Source organism: Papio anubis, chromosome 6 (genome assembly GCF_008728515.1).
Source record: "Papio anubis isolate 15944 chromosome 6, Panubis1.0, whole genome shotgun sequence".
Lineage (NCBI taxonomy): Eukaryota > Metazoa > Chordata > Mammalia > Primates > Cercopithecidae > Papio > Papio anubis.
Genome location: NC_044981.1, coordinates 149,825,926 through 149,846,617, shown reverse-complemented (window position 1 = coordinate 149,846,617; position 20,692 = coordinate 149,825,926).

Here is a 20,692-nt window from a genome sequence, read left to right as displayed (position 1 = left end):
AGTAACAGATGCTAGCGAGGTTGCAGAGAAAAGGGAAAATGTATACACTGTTGGTGGGAGTGTAAATTACTTTAACCGTTGTGGAAAGCAGTATCCTAATTCTTCAAAGAGTTAAAAGCAGAACTACCATTCTACCCAGCAATCCCAGTACTGGGTATACACGCCTAGAGGAATATAAAGCATTCTACCATAAAGACACATACATGCTAATGTTCATTGCAGCACTAGTCACAATAGCGAAGACAAGAATCAACCTAAATGCCGATCAATGATAGACTGGGTAAAGAAAATGTGGTACATGTCCACCATGGGATGTTATGCAGTCATAAAAAAGAACAAAATCATGTCTTTTGCAGGAACATGAATGGAGTTGGAGGCTATCATCCTTAGCAAACTAACATAGGAAAAGAAAACTAAACACCATATATTCTCACTTGTAAGTGGGAGCTAAGTGATGAGAACTTATAAACACAAAGGAAACAACAAACACTGGGGTCTACTTGAGGGTGGGCTAAATACTTGGGTGGTGAAATAATATGTACAACAAACCCCTGGGACACATTATTTACCGATGTAACAAGCCTTCACATGTACCCCCACACCTAAAATAAAAGTAAAATAATAAAATAATTAAAAAGTTAAGAAACATTCAATCTATAAAGGTTGAAAAAAAATGGAAGGAAAGCAGAGGAGGGACTAAGTTTTAAAAGATACAGGAAATAACAAAAAAAAAACCCAGAAAATATAAAAATCATGGAACTAACAGGTAAATCTCAAGCAGACTTACTGGAAAATCCATCAAAAATGGAGGAAAACAACAAAATCTCCCAGATAACTTAAGTCAAAAAAAAGATGCAGAGGGGAAAAATTGCAAATAAAATAAGAAATAAGAAGAAAATAACTGTAGAAATAGAGAATATTAGGAGATAAATGTAAAATTCTTTTGGCCAACTCTATATAAAAGTTTTGAAAACCTAGATAAAATTTACTAAAATATACCCCAGAAAAGATAGAAAATCTATAGAAAAATTTCATTTGTTAGCTTTGTAAATTAAAACTTCTAAGTAAAATATCAGCAAACGGAATTCAGTAGTACATTTAAAAGAATAATTGACATGATAAATGGAGTTTATTCCAAGAATCTAAGAATAATTCAGTATCTAAAATCTATTTATGTATTTTCACCACATTAAAAGATCAAAGATAAATAGCTTATTATTATGTCAATAAATGCTAAATATACATTTGAACAAAAAAAGAACAATTCTTATCTGTTTTTTAAAAAGTATGATGTAGGAAGTAGCATTCTTAATGAAACAAAATGTTAGAACAGGCCCATTAAATTAGTATAGTCACTTTATAATGTGATACTAGCTTTGTCTAAACCAACTGATTTCCCAAAATTCCCTTCCCTGTAGGTTTCCAGTTAAGGTGGGTCACAGACAGATTCTTGTGTAAGATTTGGAGGGCAGAAATGGAGCAGCAGCCATTCTGTAGTTCATACATGTTGTACTGGTATGCTAGCTGATTGCACTGGCATGGAACAGTAGCCAATACTGCAACTACTCCACCTTCCCCTGGATTGACCTTCAGCTTCTCTGACTCCTGGGGCAGTTATCTGTTTAACTGTGAGGTGAGGGCTTCCAGCACCTCCTGAGAACTGGCATGTGTTGTAATCCATCCTCGTGAGTGTTAGTTCTAGCTTATCCTCACTCTCTTCCTTACATCCATCTTCCCTTCCTAACTGCCTGCTTTGTGGGCTTCAAACTCTAGCATCAGACACAAAGGTATTCTTAAAGACTATTTAACCAGCTCATTTGTGTATAATCTACTACAGGTTGGAAACAAGACAAAGATTTCCTTAACTCATTATTTAATATTGTACTAGAGGTACTAATCAATACTGAGAAGAGAAAGAATTTACAAGTATACAATTTTAAAAATAATTTGGTTTTCAACATACAAAGAATCTAATATAATAGCTATTTGTAGATATATGACTGTATGCTTGGAAAACCCAAAATGACACTATCCCTCATTCACAAATGCAACAGAAAAAGAAAAATGCTTAGAAATAAACCTAACAAGACTGAATAATACCTCTATGAATCAATATTTTAAAGCTCTGAAAGATCCCAGAGTAGATTTAAGCAAATGGAAAGACACACCGTGTTCTTGGACAGGACGCCCTTGCATCGTAAAGATATGGATTCTCCAAAAGTTAATTTATAAATTTAATGACATACTAATAAAAATATCACCTTTTTTTGTGGGGAGAATGTGACTAGACAAGATGATTTTAAAGTTTACATGAAAAGTTAGATGAGAGGCCAATAAAGCTCTGAAAGTGAAAAACAATGAGCAGGTACTAAGCCAACTAAATATTTAAATAGGTTAGAAATATTTACCATTTTAAACAGCTGCATACTGACACATGGGCCAAGAAAGACTAATGGGAGAGTGGTGAGCCCTGGGGGCCGCACAGGGCAGCAGGGCAGTGGGAGTGCATGTTGAACCGATGCAAACACGGAGATGCTACTCATTTCTCCAGCTCTGATTCACTGTTTTACCAGAGGTCTAATCAGGCCTCTATCTGCCTCCTTCCTGAGTAGGCAAAGACATCTCAAAAGCCTTCCTTCAGCAGCTTCCTACTCCAGGTGGCCAGATGGGAATTCCAGAGCCACATTGTCTCCTGGGGCACTAACACAGTGGCAAGCTTATTGGTGCTAAGGCCACCACAGTTGGTGTGACTGGTTCAGGGTACAGCATTGGAAGAGCGTTTGGTTGCTGGATGATTGGCTATGCCAGGACCCATCTCCAAAGCAGGAGCTCTTCTCCTGTGCCATTCTGGGGTTTGCTCTGACTGAGGCCACCGGTCTTTTCTGTTTGATGGTCGCTTTGCTCATCCACTTTGCCATGTGAAGCTTCATGGGGGTCACATACCCATCCTTGCTACTTCAACTCCAAGCCATGCCCAGTGCTGGGGTGTTTTAAGCTTTACTATTAAACACCACGCTCCTCTAAGCTATTTTTTAAAATGCAACAAAAATAGAAGGTCCTGAAATAGATTGAAACACAAATAGTAATTCATTTTATACTAAATGTAGCAATTCAATAAATGATACTGAGATGGTTATGTCCTTCCCACTGTACATCAGGTTCAATACCTAACATATAATAATTTGAATGTGAAAAACATTAAAGCACAAGAATACTAAAAGAAAATTTTACCTTTTTATACCTCTACAGAGGTAAGGACCATTCAGATTGACTGGAAATAACCCATAAACTACAAAAGGAAAAATTTTTAAATTTGATTTATAAATTTTGTATTATGCAAGAAAAATGTACTTTGTGAACAAAAAAAAAGCAAACAACCAACCAAACAAAAAATCTTTTTGCTGTTCTGTTATAGACTGTGTTAATCTCCTAAATTAAATAAATAAATAAATAAATAAATAAATAAATAAAACACCTCCTGGAAAAAGTAAAGACCAACAACCAGTAGAAACTGGTCAGAGTAGACTAGTTTACAGCAAAGGAACTACAGTGACTCTTAAACATACAAAAAGATACTCAACTTTAGCTGCAATTAAAGAAATAAAGACAAAATCTAAAATGTGGTACCCTTTTCACCTGTCAAAAGGGAAAGCATTTGAAATTTTGATTAGCACTTTTGGAATCACTATCAGCAAATAAACATCCTCATTCATTACTGGTCAGGTATCCTATGGAGGACAAGTAGGCAATACTTATCCGTATTACAAATGCATATACTCTTAGACAAAGCAATACCATTTTCCAGAGCTATATTAGTACATGTGCAAATGACATGCATAGAAGATGACTCGTTATAAAATTGTCTGGAATAGCCTAAGTTCAGGTACAACCCAAATGGCCATCTACAGCACATAGGTTATACAGGTTAGGTTGCTTCCGATCAGTTAAATACAAAGCAGCTGTAAAATAAAAATCAAGGCAACTTTCTGTCATGTCATGGATGTTAAATGAAAATGAAAGTTATGGAACAATGAGTATAATTTGCTATCTTTTATATAAAATAAGAAGGAAAATAAAGTCATGATTATTTTAAAATGACAAGCACTACACATTGCTTTTTAAAATCTTTTTATTTATATAGGTCTTATTTGAATACATTTTGAAAAATTCTATTTTTTTTAAATACCCTAAATATTTTTAAAATACTCATTACTATGACACATAAAGTAAGTGTGTGTTTATTTACAACCCACTCTGAGAATTCCTTGTTGTAAAATTACCTTCTCCTGCCCTTCCCCACTTACATCATAGAGCACCTTGCAAAAGACTTTGTACCTACATTTGAAAGATAGTATCAATAGTAGTGATACCAATTGTAATGATTGCTAAAAGTTATAAAGTACCTGCTATTTTTAACATTTCAATATTAAAGGTGTAAACTTGATTTAATCTTCAAAACAATCTTCTTATGAGTTAAGTGACAGAAGAATGGGAAAGTCAGGACATTATAGAAGTGGAGGAACTTCCATCCGAGAGCCTGTGCCCTTCATCCCCCTCCTCCTTTCTCTCCACCTCTTGGAAGCACTCAATCAACACTTGCTGAATGACTAAATAAATACATAAATAAATAAGTATTTGCATTTCAAGGGAACAAAATTGAGATGGTGTCACTTAACAGGGCTCACAGTCCTGAGGAGCCATAAAAATACAAACAATTATTAAGATGCTACCTTTCCTTCAGTTGGAGACTTTCTGTTGGAAAATAAACTGACTTAAGAACAAAGGGGATATGGATATGCATTATCTGAAAAGTTCCAGGGGATACATTAGTCATGGCTAGATCCAAGGTCACAAAGGATATAATCCTGGCTTGATCTCTCTAGCTGTCCTCCCTGCACCACCACCACCACATGCCATCAGTAGTTCACATTCTCTTTCTTTCCATGTCTCGACTCTGCTTTTCTCTAGGTTGACTTCATTCTCAGTCTCACTTAACTGTACCTAAGGATCACAAGCCACTTTCTAAAATCTAACTTTTCTTTCCTCTCTTCACTGTTTGGAAGTGAATTCGACTTCCTTGTGACTTCATTTTACATTTTATCTTTCTATCGCAGTGCCACGTGTTTGCAGAGGGAGAATAACATGTCAGTGAATTTCTACAGAGCAGTGCCAGGGAAGGACAATAAAACAACAGCAAAACCTTAAGTTCCATATAAGAAACAGAATATTAAGAGTAATGCAATTTTCGTTTTGTTTTGTTTTGAGGCAGAGTCTTGCTCTGTCACCCAGGTTGGAGTGCAGTGCTGTGATCTCAGCTCACTGCAACCTCTGCCCCCAGGTTCAAGCTATTCTACTGCTTTAGCCTCCCAAGTAGCTGGGATTATAGGTGCCCACCACCATGGCCAGCTAATTTTTGTATTTTTCGTAGAGACGAGGTTTCGCAGTGTTGGCTAGGCTGGTCTCAAACTCCTGACCTCAGGTGATCCACCTGCCTCAGCCTCCCAAAGTGCTAGGATTACAGGTGTGAGCCACTGCACCTGGCCACAAATGTTTACCAAAAAGAGAAGAAGAGGTCATTTTAAAAGCAAAGCATGTTTGTCTTAAGCAAACTTGCCAAAATCATAACTTTTAAATGTCACACCAGCAGTTTCACCTTTTCATCTCATCTGTTGAGGGCACTAAAAAAGAAAATTGCAGCAAGCTAGCTATCATCAAAAGGTAAATGGAGAGTTTGGATGCTATGAGCTTGGGTTGCCAGGTCAAAAGTTCCTCTCTTTGTGTTGTTATTTGCTTTTCTTGCTATACCAAATTAATCTGAAATTTAAAATTAATTTAAAATCAAGTGAGAAAATATTTAGGTATAAAGACCTAATTGTGAAAACAGAATACTTCCTCCACTGAGACTGAGATTTATGGCGAATTTTCTCTTCCACGATGAAACCTTCATTTTCCCAAACATACTTATCGGAAATCCATTTGGATGGTCTGTTTTCCTCTTCTTGTAGATGCCTGAATACTACATTATAGTGTCTTTTTCTCATTCACAGAACACGGAATAAAACCTGAGATAAAAATACAAAGTCAATTACAAGAAACTAAAACTGTGTTTCAAGGAAGAACACTGAGTGTGACCAACTCATTGTGGTTTGCCTAGAATTTTCCTGGTTTTAGCTTTGAAAGTACTGAGTTACAGGAACCCTCTTAGTTCCTGGCAAATCATTCTGTATCTTTTTACTGTGCTTGGTGTGAGATTTGAGACAAAAATCAGAAATGGTCACATAAACCCTGTATTAATATTTGATGATGGTTTAGCTACTCTAGAGGAGTGGCTGTTTTAAGACCGCACATTAATTTATAATGCCAAATTTTACACTGGGCCTTGGGAATTCTAACAAGACAATGTCCAAGAGCCCACTTTTAAATGAATAAACATTTAAAATGAGTAAATGTTAAATATTCTCATATAATATTTTTAATGTTGCCAATTAAAGCAAGAAATTTACATAAAATACACAAAGAAGAAAGTTAAGCTTCAGTAAATGGCATGGTTTTTTGACTGATATATAAAAATACCATGACAAATTTCTCTAATGTTCTTTTGGAGTTCTCTGATTTTAATGCTAAGGAGCAAACATAATGAAAAATTTGACAGCCTTCTTTTTAGAGAACGCTCTGCAAGCGAAGCAGCCCAACGACACTGACTATTCTCTGTCAACTTGATTTCAAATTGCATTGTCTAAATCTTGCCATTAGGAAAAAGAATAGATATAGTCTTAATGAGTCACGCTTCATTTCTTCTGCTGTATTTGGCAGAGAGAAATCTACTTTGACTAGAGAGTAAAATAAGAGTGGACGGAATAAAAGAAAGCTTTGTATCCTATAGGAACACAGAAGAGACCGTCCCTGGGACCAATTGTCCACATGCTTCCTGACATTTTCCAGTCTCCCTTGCAGTTAAGTGTGCAGTTAACTGAAGCCCAATGATAAGAATGCGAATTGAAGTCTGATCTGAAGCAGCTAAGAACAGATGCAAATTCTCCACTGATGCCTTGGCTGGAAGTGAAGAACTCTGAAATGGAGTCATTGGAAAACTGAAGCATCTGGATTCCTGAGACGTCACTGGAGAACCACCAAACCACTAACACCTGACCTGCCTCAGATTATGATGTGAGCAAGCAGAAAACCTTGTTCACTCAGTGGTGTTGTATTAAACTACCGAGATTCTGGGGTTTGTGTTTCTGACCTATGAAATTGCTTTCTGGAAATTATAAAAACTAAGATTTTCCATTTAAGCACCTCTAAAATTTCTACGTTGAAAGAGATATTAGAAAATACATATAACGTATTATATATATTATATACACACATCCGTACCTTGACTTTGACTCTATATTACCAAGTAACAGCTGAGCATTCCGTATCATAATCAACTCTAGAATAGGTACTATAATGAACCGCAAGTCAACCAAATGAGGAAATGGGCTTAGGGTGTTCAAAGGACAAGAGCATGAGACTGACAAAGATTCTCTGCTTGGTCAAACTCCTGAACCTTTCCTAGGCTCATCTATGTACTTCCTTGTAAAATCCAGTATGAGCAAAGAACCCTATCAAATTTGAAAGAATCCTTCCCACAGCCTCAATATCTGATCATCCTCAGTGGCCGGATCTCAGCTCACTGCAAGCTCCGCCTCCCGGGTTCACGCCATTCTCCTGCCTCAGCCTCCGGAGTAGCTGGGACTACAGGCGCCCGCCACCTCGCCCGGCTAGTTTTTTTGTATTTTTTAGTAGAGACGGGGTTTCACCGTGTTAGCCAGGATGGTCTCGATCTCCTGACCTTGTGATCCGCCCGTCTCGGCCTCCCAAAGTGCTGGGATTACAGGCGTGAGCCACCGCGCCCGGCCGCCTTCTTATCCTCTGTCATCCTCCAGGTGATGTCTAATCACCTTGACTTGTCTTCAGCAAGAATCCTGTTAGGTTAGTTTAACCAGAATTGTTCTTACCCCTGATGTTTCCTCTCAGTAATTTTCCATCACTGACCCCTACCCTGCTCCTTGGCTATAAATTCCGACTTTGCCCAAGCTGTAATCAGTTTCTAGTCCAATCTCTCTCCCCAACTGCAAAATCCCATTGCAGTGGTCTCGATATCTACTATGAAGGTCCTGAATGAAGACTGCCTTACTGTGCTTCAAAAAGAAAAAAAAAAAGGTGTCATCAGCTCTTTTTCTTCTTAATAAAATTCTTACTGGGAAAACTGTGTTCAGAATGTTGCAACTGGATCACCCAGTTTGTGGTACAGGAACATTAAAAATCTTTTCCTTGCATGACACAGCTAGTCTGAATGTCACCCAGTTTTTGGTACAGGGACATTACAAATCTTTTCCTTGCATGACACAGCTAGTCTGAATGGCCACTTGTTTTTACCTTTTCTCCCTCAGTTCCTCTCATCCTCTACTCTAGCCTTCATTTTTCTATTCAACATTATTGACTGTCATGTTGCATTCAAATGGATATGTTGATTGTTTACTCAAATGAATATAGTGGTAGTAAAACAGGCGATGAAGCAGCAGAGCCTCAATAGAATGTTTTCCCTTGACTATAATTCTGTCCTGGGCTCTTTACACAGTCAGTCACTGCAGCTGTGGTGTTAAGGACAGATTCACACAACGTGGAGTCAAGCCTGTGCTCCACTACTTACTAGCTCTGTGACCTTAAAAAAGTTACTCAACTACTTTAAATCTGAATTTTTAATCTGTAAAATAAAAACAATGAGATCTACCTCTAAGCTGTTTTAAGAGATATAAACAAGATAATGCTTGTGGAAGTGTGTCCAGCAATACTTGGCACACAGTGAGTTCTAAGTAAATATGTGTTGAATGTTCATGAATTCATACAAAGAGAAACCATAAAACAATCGAAGTATGCACATTATTTATAAGAGCTATGCACAGTGGTGTGCTGGTAAACATGAACAATTTGCTCTCCTGGGGTGGGGGGCAATTTCAAGCAACAAGGGAAAGTCATTAAATGTGGAGTTGCACATCATTATATGGTTTTTCCACCCAATAGACATTAATAACCTCAAGAACACATATAATGGTAAAATAGAGAAAAGTAATGGGGGAGATATAAGTTTTGAATTTTATTACCTTCTAAAAACATAATTTATTAAATTTTAAGTTTATAGAATTTAATTTGTATTAATGTCTATGTATAACAACTGGCACTTGAAAATTTAACTATCAGCTCTTCTGAGCTGGTACAAGCCCCCATTGTGTGTGTCTACTTACATTTGCTTAAATTAACTGTTTGTGAACTGCACATAATTTATTCCATTGTGTGACTCAGTCTTGGCATGATGGGAGGTCATATGCTCCAGTAGGGACAATGAGCTGAATCCCAGCTCTAAGACATGTTAGCCCTGGGACCTTAGACAAGTGACAGCATTTCCAAAGCTCATTTTCTTTATTGTTAGAGTTGAAGATTGGGGCTAAAAATAATACTTAACCTGTAAAATTTTTATACATTGAAATAATTCATGTAAAAAACCTGACATGGTGCTTAACATCACATGAATTCAGTAATGTTAGTACCATCCTGCATTTCTCCCAATCTTTTTTTGATGTCACAATGTCTAGAGGTAAAACAAGCAAACCAAGGAATCAAATAACAATACCCCTTTGGGCCTGATTTTTTAAAAAGTCCTTGAACCGAGCAACCCCACCTAGATTGTGCCTTTGTGTGTTTTTGTGTCTTTGTTCTCCAGTCAAAAGCAAGTAACTAGGAATTGGTGCCACATAGAAGTAATTACCATTTACATGAAGCAGTGCTTACATCAATGTGCAGATAAGAAACAACCTTCCGTGGCTCTTTTGAAAGAACTGGGTCCTGAATTTGGGTCAAGTGAGATGTTACGTCTGGGTGGTAGATGTGTACAAAAAACAAACAAACAAACAAACAAACAAAGCCTTGAAAATGCTAATGGCAAAAGAGAATTCAGGACCCAAACTGAGAACGTCTTTTATACATTCATTCCTGACTTTTACTAATTTCAAGCATAAGAGATTGATATTTAACATGCATTTCTAAATTTTAAAAAATGTGAATTTATGCTGTGTGGAAAAAAATCACTATTAATTGAATATTATACCCTTTTCTTCTTCATATTTTAATAAAGGGCTAATTGTAACCCTCAAAAACAACATAAAGTCGTGAGGGTTGTACATTGACATCTACTGCACCAGCTGCTCAAATATTATTAAGAATTTCTATTTAAAGAAAACCTCCAGTGCATTAATTTTAGCCTAAGCCACAGGAATGTTTTCAAAGAATGAAAATATCCTTTTCAGATGACAATTTTACCTTTGTGTTTTGTTTTCACTCTAGCTGGATGTACCCAGCTAAATGTCATCAACATGTCCCATCACCAAACTACCTGGGAGCAAGTTGCAAACTACTTAATCCTATTTCTCTTTTAAAATATACTACCGGATACTGCCAGTTCCCAAACCCAATTTCTAAAAATATCATTGACAATAATTAAATAATACAAATAGTTGGGTAGAGAAATAACTAAAATTTATAATTATATGTGATATTTTTCAATGACCCCCCATTTCTTCTTCTCCTAGTTGACTTGGTTATTTTACTGTATATTGTTCAGCACCAAACTTTGAACCTGGGAAACTGGAAAAGTTAAAATTCCAAAGAGTCAATATTTCAATTTATTAATAACACTTTTCTAAAAATTTGATTAAAACTGCGCTTTACAATATTTTCTAAAACTGGGAATTGGAGAGCTTAATAGTTTCTTTCTAGCCAGAGTTATGAAAAAGTTGCTCAAGGGAGGTTTAGTTTTTAACAAGTTACCCCCTCTATGCCTGTGCACCTGCATCTGTGTATCTGCGCCTGTCCTTGTGCCTGTCCTGGTGTAGGTGTTAGAGCATGTCGGTGTGTCTGGACTCCTGACTCTGAGAGTGGAGGATGTGTTTTGGATTCAAGGATGAAGAGGAAACCCAACAGATCATGACTCATTTTGAATCTCACGGGCCAGAAATAGTGATGTCAACTCAAAAGAGACATTTGCGGCATTCCTATTATAGTCTAGTCCTACTTCTGGATTCTGAATCCTGGGTCACAAAGATGAATAAAATTTGTGCATATTGAAAACAAATAAGCACATATATGCATTTTTAATACAATCTACTCTTCTACTTATATTAACAAAAAGAAATGTACACGCTTTTGTTGTGGTGACACATACTAAGGCGATGAGGGGGCCCTTTTATTTTTAAAGGACACTTGCCTGTTGAATAAGTGAACAATTCTCTCTAAATTAATTCACTAAAGAAAGGAAATAATTTGTTTTGCTAGTGTTAACAGAGCAGAAGGGGGAATAGAAAGGATCAGAAGATGAATTTCCTAGTGCATCAGAAGTTGAGTACCAATGTTCTTTGACACACACACACACACATGAGGGCACAAACGATGTGGAAAGGAGAGAGGAAGACCAAGCCTGCAGAGCCTCTTAGAGGAGTTTTCATTTGTCATAAAAGTAAAAATTCCTCTCAGAGGAGTTTCCATTTGTCATAAAAGTAAAGTAAGAGCTCAACAAGCAAAGAAGGGGAAAAGAAGGTAAAGAACTTCCCAGACAGAGGGACAAAGCCCCAAGCAAAAGTGAATTAAGTGCAGAGTCCTTAGGAGACAGAGAGTGGTCTGCAACAATGGAAATAAGGTGTGCATGGGGAAACTGGAAGGAGAAGGCTGGAAGAATGATTGCACGCACTTGGTTGCTTCGTTGAACACAGGGCCGGAGGTTAGATTTGATTCCTGAAATCTGTGGGAGGTTTGAGGAATGGCACAGTTAGGTCTGTGCTCCCGTGTTGCATGGACAGCAGTGTGGAGAATGGGTGGACAGGCAAGAGGCTGCAGTGAGGGAAGTGGGGTACGAAGTCCTTTGGAACCTGAAGTGAGGTTATGCCCATGGGATTATCGAAAATAAGTCTTTTGAGAAAATATGTGTTAAAATTGATAGAGGTTGGAGATCTTTTGGATGTGGATGTGTGAACAAAAGCCAAGATGGGGACCAAGCCAAGATGCTGCAGGGGCCTCTGGCTCAAATGGATGCTGCTGGCCTTAGTCCAGATGGGGAGCTAGAAGAAGCAGGTATGTGGGGAGAAAGTTGGGTTTGGTTTTGATGATAAAGCAGTTTAAACACAACAGCATCCATGAGATGGAAAAATAGATGTAAGGTCATGCTGTGTAAGTCAGCAGCCACTAGCACACTGAGCACTGAAATATGCCTACTCTGTGCTGAGATGTGTGTAAGAGTAAAATATACACCAGATTATAAAGGCTTGGTATAGATAAAAGAATGTACAATACCTCTTTCATCATTCATGGTGATTACATATGGAAATGATAACTTTTGGATGTAATGGGCTACATCATAAATGTTAATCAAATTAAATTCACCTTTTATTTTTACTTGTCTAATGTGGCTACTAGAAACTATTAAATTTGCACATATATCTCATATTTCTATTGGACAGTGCTGATGTAAGTGGCACTACTAAGACTAGAATCCATCTTGGCCATGCTATAAAACCTATACTTTTTTATTTTGTTTATTAAAACATTTTTTTTCTTTCCTTTTTTTTTTTTTTTTTTTTTTGAGACGGAGTCTCACTCTGTCGCCCAGGCTGGAGTGCAGCGGCGCAATCTTGGCTCGCTGCAACCTCTGCCTCCCGGGTTCACGCCATTCTCCTGCCTCAGCCTCTCCAGTAGCTGGGACTACAGGCGCCCGCCACCACACCCGGCTAACTTTTTTTGTATTTTTAGTAGAGACGGGGTTTCACCATGTTAGCCAGGATGGTCTAGATCTCCTGACTTCATGATCCACCCACCTAGGCCTCCCAAAGTGCTGGGATTACAGGCATGAGACACCACACTGGGCCAAACCATAGAGGACTTTCAATGCTAGACTAAAAGAAATAGAACTTAACTTCTAGATTATCAACTCTCCCCACCCCACCCCCAACCCCCACCCCCAGAAAGCATTTGACAATCTCTGGAGATATTTTTGCTTGTCACAACTGGATGAGAGGGGTTTGCTTGTGGCACCTAGGGGTAGAGACCAAAGATGCTGCTAAATAAACAGCCTACATAGCACAGTCCCCTAAAGCAAAAAAAAAAAAAAAAAAAATTCTGGTCCAGAGTGCCAATAGTGTTATGGTTGAGAAACCTGGCTCCAGGTGATGAGGGGTGATTCCAGATTGATGATCCACAAGTAGATTGCATTTCTTTACATTCTCAGCTATATTTAATATATGTGCATTTTAATCAAGAGAGCTGAACAATTTACACTGTGTCCTCCACTCTTGCATAGTCCATGGCTACAAACATGCCTATTTCCTTTTTTTTTTTTTTTTTGTTATGTCATTTTTTTTTTTTTTTTTGGCTGTTGTTTTTTAATTTTATTTTATTTTGTTTTACTTTAAGTTCTAGGATACATGTGCAGAACCTGCTGGTTTGTTATATAGGTATACATGTGCCTATTTGATACATGTGCCATGGTGGTTTGCTGTACCTATCAACCTATCATCTAGGTTTCAAGCCCCACATACATTAGGTATTTGTGCTAATGCTCTCCCTCCCCTTGCCCTCAACCCACCAACAGGCCCTGGTGTGTGATGTTCCCCTCCCTGTGTCCATGTGTTCTCACTGTCCTACTCCCACTTATGAATGAAAACATGCAGTGTTTGGTTTTCTGTTCCTGTATTAATTTGTTGAGAATGATGGTTTCCAGCTTCATCATGTCCCTGCAAAGGACATGAACTCATTCTTTTTTATAGCTGCATAGTATGCCATGGTATATATGTGCCACATTTTCTTTATCCAGTCTATCATTGATGGGCATTTGGGTTGATTCCAAGTCTTTGCTATTGTAAATAGTGCTGCAATAAACATATGTGTGCATGTGTCTTTATAGTAGAGTGATTTATAATCCTTTGGGTATATACCCAGTAATGGGATTGCTGGGTCAAATGGTATTTCTGGTTCTAGATCCTTGAGGAATCACCACACTGTCTTCCACAATGGTTGAACTAATTTATACTCCCAATAGTGTAAAAGTGTTCCTATTTCTCCACAGCCTCACCAGTATCCGTTGTTTCCTGACTTTTTAATAATCACCATTCTAACTGTCGTGAGATGGTATCTCATTGTGGTTTTGATTTGCATTTCTCTAATGACCAGTGATGATGAGCTTTTTTGCATGACTGTTATTCTTCAGGTTGATGCTTTGTGGAATTTTATTGAGCCTTGGAAAGAGAACACCAATAAGTGGAAAGAACCAACCTGTTCCAATAAATAGAATGCTGATTTAGAAGTGACCAAAAGTGAACTCATGAAAGTCAGGAATGTATTTGCACTAATTTGGAATTTTATTTTCAATTTTTCTCTGATATGAGAGATGTTGAAATAGTAAGAGACAGAAATTGTCCTTATTGAATTTCCATCTGGAAGTAAAAAATAATAGAAATATGAGAGTAATTCCCTCCCAATTTTGCAAATTCAAAAACAGAACCCTGGAATGAACTATTGTTTGTAAAATCACTGGCACATAGTAGGTATTTAATAAATGTAACTTATTCTCTTCACTTTACCCATTCCAAGAAAAATGTGCCTGGGTAAAATGATTCTGACTTCTTGAAGCGGACACACATTTTACAGGATTTTTGCTTTCCAAAACTAGGCCCAGGATATCATTTTTAACTAAAAAAATTCTCCATTTCCTACTTACTTCAAGCTAAAAGTAGGAACAGGACAATAAATCAAAATGCTATCAAGAAATATGCAAAAAGCATATGTCCCACTACTTAAAACTCTATCTAGCAAAAACAGTCCAGCAAATAAAGAAGCCATCTGAGCACTAACTGGCAGATGGAATAGAGCAAAAAAATGTTCTCTTGATGAGTTTGTTTTATCTAATGGCATTAAACCTCACCTGTATGTAGGTAAATATGAGATTTTTATCTCTAACCTAGACCTCACCCCTGAATTCTGAGCTCACATAGTCCCCTGACTTGTTGGCATGTCTAGTTCAATGGCCACATGATATTGCAAACCTACTATGTACAAACCAAACTGCTAATTTCCATCCCCAAACATGCTTCTCTAGTGGCTACCCCATTTCAATTGATGGAAATTCCAACCTTCTAACTCTTTAAGCCATAATCCTTCACTGCATTAACTTCAAAACTATATCCAGGAACTAATCCTTATTGTTATCACCTCATTCTCATCCTTACTACTCTATGATATCTCTCTCTTCTGCATCACTGCAATCACTGTCTAAATCAGGGGTGTCCAATCTTTTGGATTCCCTGGGCCACATTGGAAGAAAAAGATTTGTCTTGGGCCACACATAAAATACACTAACACTAACAACAGCTGATGCGCTATAAAAAAAAATATATATATATATATATATATCACAAAAACTCTCATATTTTAAGAAAGTTTATGAATTTGTGTTGAGCCACATTCAAAACCATCCTGAGATTCCACGCTTGCTCCTGAGTCCATTCCCATCACAGCCACCAGGATAATGTTTCTAAAACATAAGTTAGAGTAAGTTACTCCCACCATGGTCATTATATTTCACTCAGCATAAAAGTTAAAGTTCTTGAAACAGCCTTCGATGGCCAATATCAGAAACCTCAAATTTGTTTGTAAAGGGCCAGAGAGCAAATATATTAGGCTTTGTGGACCAGATGGTCTGTGTTTCAACTATTTAACTTAAAGTAGCTAATGAGAAAAGTGTAAATGAATGCTGGGGGCTATGTTCCAATAAAGCTTTATTTACAAAACCAGGCAGCAGGCCAGATGTGGTCTGTTGGACGTAGTTTGCTGACTCCTGCTTAATATTCTCGTTTCCTGCTTTATTTTTCCTCATTACACTTAATGCCACCTGGCATACTGCCTATTTACTGGTTTATGTCTTTTCTAATTAGAAAATAAGATACAGGAAAGAAGACGCATCATCTCTTTATGCAGTATCTTCAGTACGTGAAACAGTGCCTGGCACATAGTAGGCATTCAATAAATATTTGTTAAATGAATGAGTGAAGATGAAGATGCAGCCACGTCGAAAATCACTGGTCTTCTGGCTGGTATATCACTGTACATGCAACTGGGGCAATAAAATGTACAGTCCACTGAAAATACCACCATGCATCTATGTCATTACATTAGGGAAATATTTTCCCACACCATCATCTAGATTTCTTGATCATAAGCGTACATAAGGAAAACTATAAATTAGAATAACAGCGAATAATTTCTTATGTTACTATAAGAAACATGTTTGAAAACCACTCTCGATATCTATCATCTCATTTCATCCTGATAGTAGTCATATATATAAATATATATGTGTGTGTGTGTGTGTGTGTATATATACACACACACACATGTATATATATCCCTTTATCCACATTTACTAATTAAAGAGAAGACAAGGAGGTTGAAAGCTTTCTGAGAGTCAAAGAATTAGTTACACCTCCATAGAGCCAAGGCTAGAGATTACGTCTAAGGTTGTTTCCACTATGCAATTACTTTGCAATGAGGTATTTTTCTCTTATGGTACATTTCATTCTCAGTAGTTAAGGTTTTATGTTGTACAATAAAGGAGGAATATATTCAGGGGGAAAAAATGAGAAGAACTTTGTCCCCTGAACTACTTTGCAAAGTTGTAGGAGAGAGCAAGGCAGTTAAATTTACCCATCCTTGAAAATAAGAACTGTCCCTCTAGGTTTTAATAAGAGAATTATGGGGTGCTAAATGACAATTGGCTAGTAAGAATGAAGAATTAAGGCACTATTTACTGGGAAGGTAGTAAAAACTTTAAAAAATAACCAAACCTTTAAACTTCTATGGCCTCTGTTTCTCTAGGGACTTTTCCACTGGGTTTTGGCAAGGGCACTCATAGTCTTGAAAACTCTTCTGAGAGTTCTTCCAGCCTCTTTCTTCATCATGGGTTTGGGGAGCCAGTATCTGTTTTCTTAATGGCAAAGGGGCAGGCAGTGAGATTTCTGAATTCCTGTGTCTGAGGTCAGTCATATCCGAAGGGAGAAACAGAAATGTGAAACAGTTCTTTCTCAGTATGACATTCTGATGTATGACATTTGGTGTGTTATGGCACTGCTTCTTTTGGAGATAGAATCAATGTAAATTTAATGCAAGTATGCCTTATGTTTTCCAAACTAACAGCTGAAACATGTAACCTCTCAACACCTGAAATGCAACTTAAATATAAAAGGACATTTCAACATTTTCTGGCTTCCACATTGGGGATCCTCCCTTCTATCAGTCATCTACAACAATAAGATCAGAAAAATCTGTATAATCAACAATTCACCAGTCAAAAATTTATAATAGTATCCTAGAGAATAAACTCCTGATTTGAAATGGCTCCTTGAGCAATGGATTCAAAGAGAACTGGAGCTGCCTCTGGGCTCAGCAGCAACAGAGAGGTGGCGTGGTTGTGGAAGGGGGAGGTACAGACACAGTGCCATAGGTTTGTCTTTCCAGAAGCTCTGCCTTACAATCTTAACCTTTTCTTTTTTTTTTTTTTTATTATTATTGTTATACTTTAAGTTCTAGGGTACATGTGCATAACGTGCAGGTTTGTTACATATGTATACTTGTGCCATGTTGGCGTCCTGCACCCATCAACTCGTCAGCACCCATCAACTCGTCATTTACATCAGGTATAACTCCCAATGCAATCCCTCCCCCCTTCCCCCTCCCCATGATAGGCCCCGGTGTGTGATGTTCCCCTTCCCGAGTCCAAGTGATCTCATTGTTCAGTTCCCACCTATGAGTGAGAACATGCGGTGTTTGGTTTTCTTAACCTTTTCTGTCAACATCCCCTTACAGCTCAGGCTCTCTCCTGCTGCCAAGCCATTCTGTGGTCATGCTTCCCCTGGTCTAAAAGGCTGTTTATTCAGATCTTTTCCTAAAATGCAGTCCCTCCAGTGCTCTAGGACCCTGCCTAAGTTCTACCCTCTCCCTAATTACTCTGACCTCTCCCACTTTCAGACTCCAATGCACGTTTTGGTCTTTGTCATTCAATTTAGTGCTTCTTGCTACTTCCTAATACTTAAATATTTCATATATGGTCGTCTCCCCTCTTTTAACTTCAGGCCAGGTCTGAGTATTTGAATTTATTTAAATCCTTCAATAGTAGATTCCACATAATGAAGGTGCCTAAAACAAATTACTTTTAACTTTCTTGTATACATTAATTTCTCTTGCATTTTTTGGGTCTGTAGTTGCTGTGAAATGAAATCCAAATTTTTTAGCATGACATGCAAAGTCCTTTCTGGTCTGCAGCTAGCCTACCCCTCCAGGCTCATTTTGCACTGTTCTCAAGGCTGCCATTTCCCCTCCCTACATTACCATCCCACAACACAAACACACACACACATACATCTTGCAGATTAGGGCAATGCTGAACTACTTGGCATTCCTCAAGTTTGCCTTGTTTTGAGAGAGATATATATATATATGTTTTTTTTTTTCTCTTGACATGTTCTTACTTTTTTCCTCAGTCTGCGTTGCCATTTCCTTCCTAAGCTATGTAGACCTTTCATCTTTGCATCCTTGAAGATTCACCTTAATGACAACTTCTCTATAAAGTCTGTTTGACCCCCACCCTTAATCCCATCCAACATGGGGTGCTATCATTGTATCTTGCACAGTCTTCTATAGCAATGCTTATCATACTCTAATAATAAAATTTGCTTGTCTGTAAGTCTTTTTCTCCCCCAAAAAAAGCTTCTTTTGAAGAATGAGATTCTTAATGTCTGTCTCTTCTTCATCATCAGTTAGAAGCATTTAATAAATATGGATCCCTGTATACAATTCCAAAGGGATTTTTAAAAAGTAAAAATGTAGAAGCAAGGGTTTCCCCGCAGAGAGTCCAGAAGGTCGAGGCTGCAGTGAGCTGTGTTCCTGTCACTGCACTCCAGCCTGGGTGACAGAGTGAGATTCTGTCAAATAAATAAGTAAATAAATAAATTTGACTAGTAAAATGTGGTTAACCACTTAAGAAGACTCAAAGACAACTCTAAGCAGCCCAGAATATGCAGCTGCAGAAAAATCAGCTACTACCTCCAGACTTAAGGAAAGTCCGTAATAAAGAGACCAGAGACTTAGAACAGGGTTTCCCCAAGACTGAGATTCAGATCTCTTCAAAGAGGGTGCAGTCTAAGGGCTCAACCAAAGCTACCACAGACCCTAGAGCTTCTCAGAAGCTGCTCGTGATTGGGGAAAACCTGACCTGAAAATGCAGCGGAAGTTGATTTACAAAATAGGGAACCGGAATCAGTCTTCTATTGATAAAGCCAAATGTCATGCCCACTGGCAAAGGAGAACAGTTTACAGAGTCCAGTTCCATTTTCATAAAGCAGAACAAGAAAGCACATATTTGGAGCTAAAAGACAATAAATTTAAAACTGACACAAGCGTCAGTGTAAAATTAAGAGATATATATACACACACACTATATATTATATATAATCATATATATGGATATATATCATATATGTGTATATATATGATATATATATGTAAAAATAAATAGAATTGATATGGGCAGAGTTTATCCATCATATTTTATCCCTGAAAGAAAATTATAAATGCTTTTGGATATTTTTATAAGTTAAGAAAAATTTTAATACATAACAATGCAAAAGTAATACTAAAAAAAATACTAAATTGGCTAGAGGTTTTTAAATCCCAGGAGTTGAACTTAATTTTTTAAAGTTATAGTATCAAAAATTTTACAGAAAGTTAGGTTGATATAACCTGAAATGATGAGTTTGAAGTAACTAAAATACTATCAGGATTCTCCCAGACTATTTTAGCCAGAACCTGCAATACAAACTGTTTTTCTTAGAGGAAAGTTATATCTTTTTTTCTGTTTTGGAGAAGATGGAAGGCTGAAAACAATAATGGGGAATAAAAGCATATCAATTTATTTTATTTATTGACAGCTAAGCAATGATAATTTTATTTAATAGAATGAATAAAACAAATTTTGTTCATAAAAATAGATAAACTTTTCTATTAGATATTGTCTACAGGATAGAGTACTAGAAGATCATAGAATCACAGCTTAGGTTTATTCCCTTGAAATGTACATAGAATAAACCGTGTCTATTCAATATCTGTTGTGTTTTCCCTAAATTGTTCCATTACCCATGGATTTAGATTTTGTGAGTGCAGTTCGGCATATTATGTGTGTCATTTTCAGGATGTGTAATCTGGGAACATAAAATCAATTATGAAGCAAAATTGCATTACTGAATTCAGAAGACCTAAAGAATGCTAAGAAATTTGTGGAACTGACAACTTGAGAAAATTTTCTTAATGCAACTCATATTTAAAACCAAAGTTTCTTAAATATAAACAAAAATATTGTCTAATATTTGTTTCCAATTGACATGAAAGAGTTTGAGACCTGGCAGGCTATGGATATGAGAGCACTGACATGAGGGATATTAACTGTTGGTTGTATTTTTTCCATAGAGGCTTTTATAGCAAGGGCTATAACTGACTGTGACAGGCTTGGTTAGGTTTCTCTTCAGTTTAAAATCAACACCATGCATCTTCACTGTGCTCTTTC